Here is a 1,653-nt window from a genome sequence, read left to right on the forward strand (position 1 = left end):
AAGTTTATGTACCGTCAAAATAAAGCTGGAATGTTGGACATTTTCCTCTTGTAAGAGAGCATAAATAGCCTAGAAGAATAATCTCTGACAATTCTTTTAAAATTTGAAGATACAATGAAACCACGTGTAATGATGCATAAAGAAACTTTAGATACTGTAGTCGGATGATACATGGTAGGTATTTAAACATTATAAACATACACTGCTAGTGTTGGCCATTTTAAGCTTTTTTGGGGTCCCAAATATAGATTAGTGGGATGAAGAGAGCCATGCAATCATATCACTCATCTCTTTCTTCTATGAGGCAGAGACTATTTTTAAAGGTCTGCGCTGTTGGAGGGGATCTTGGGGCTCTTCTTCAAAGATGGCCATGACTAGCTGATTTCTCTTTACAAAAGGAAAGTGTGGGCAGCCAAGAGGATAGAGGCAGGTGGGTAGTTAAAAGCCACTGAAGGTACCACTGAGTAAAGCAGGGAAGAGTTTTAAAGATCTGCCGTGGAATTAGGACTAATGTATCTGAGTCAGAAACAGTCATGGGACAGGTCATTGGAATATGAAGCACATTACTAAGGCCAATAGTAAAACAATAATAATAACTAAACAATTACATGATTATGTAATAGGGAAGATTTTTACAGTCACAAAAATAGGGGTATTAAACGTCCTTCATGAGGTCAAACTTCTTTCTCAAACCCCCACAATTACAAGGTATTTCGGGGTTTTCCCTTCCTCTTTTTTCCCCCTATAAGCTTGACTTTTTCTTTTTAAAAGTTTTGCTGAGCAGAAAAAAAAATGGAAGACTATAAAACCGAAAGAATGAGTTTTCTTTTCCATAAGAGCCACAGAAAGTTGTCAAACTATGGATGCAAAGGAGTCTCATAGGGATAGGAGAGTGAAGAGAGACAGATGGAGGACCTGGATCCAGAGGGAGACACCTGGTGGGAGGGGCATCCAGATACGCCTCTGTGTATGGGAAGGAGCAGCAGCAGTGGACAGCCCGGCAGCTCTCGGAGCCTGTTCAGCCTGCCTGCTATTCACGGGCCCACCAGGTGCTATTTGAATAAGCAGAATGTATCATTTGTATTGGGACCGGTGACTTGCAGTCCACCTCCAGTCGTAGTTGGTTGTTGCACTGGCCTGGCTATAGCCTGGATATATTCACATATGAGTACCTATAAAGACAACAAGACTTGAGCCACGTAGGCCACTTACCATGGCCCTGGACACCCAGAGCAGTGGTGGGCATGCAAAGGGGCAGGTAATTGCTCCCCGCCATTCCACCTATGGGGAACTGACTGGGACCGGACTACACACTTCATCTGAGTTGGGATAGAGCAAAAGTATCCTTTATACATTCATAAAAATAAATTGCATTTAATTAGTCTAGGAATAATTATCAGTGGCTAGCAAAATTGGGCACAAGAGTGCTAAAAACAAGGTCTGGTAGGTTACAAACATCATATATCTGGCATCTGACTACCATAACTGGACATTTATATAACTCTTCATAAGATTTTAGAACTCATTTTTACTGTACCCCTCACTCATTAAAAAACCAAACTCAAGTGTCATAAAACATTTTAATATAAATTTGATCCAGGTAGAGTAGTACTATTTAGGTTTTTCTTATAATCTCCACAATACTAAGTTTTG

Source organism: Otolemur garnettii, unplaced genomic scaffold, assembly GCF_000181295.1.
Source record: "Otolemur garnettii isolate 467f Iridium unplaced genomic scaffold, OtoGar3 scaffold00005, whole genome shotgun sequence".
NCBI classification, from domain to species: Eukaryota; Metazoa; Chordata; class Mammalia; order Primates; family Galagidae; genus Otolemur; species Otolemur garnettii.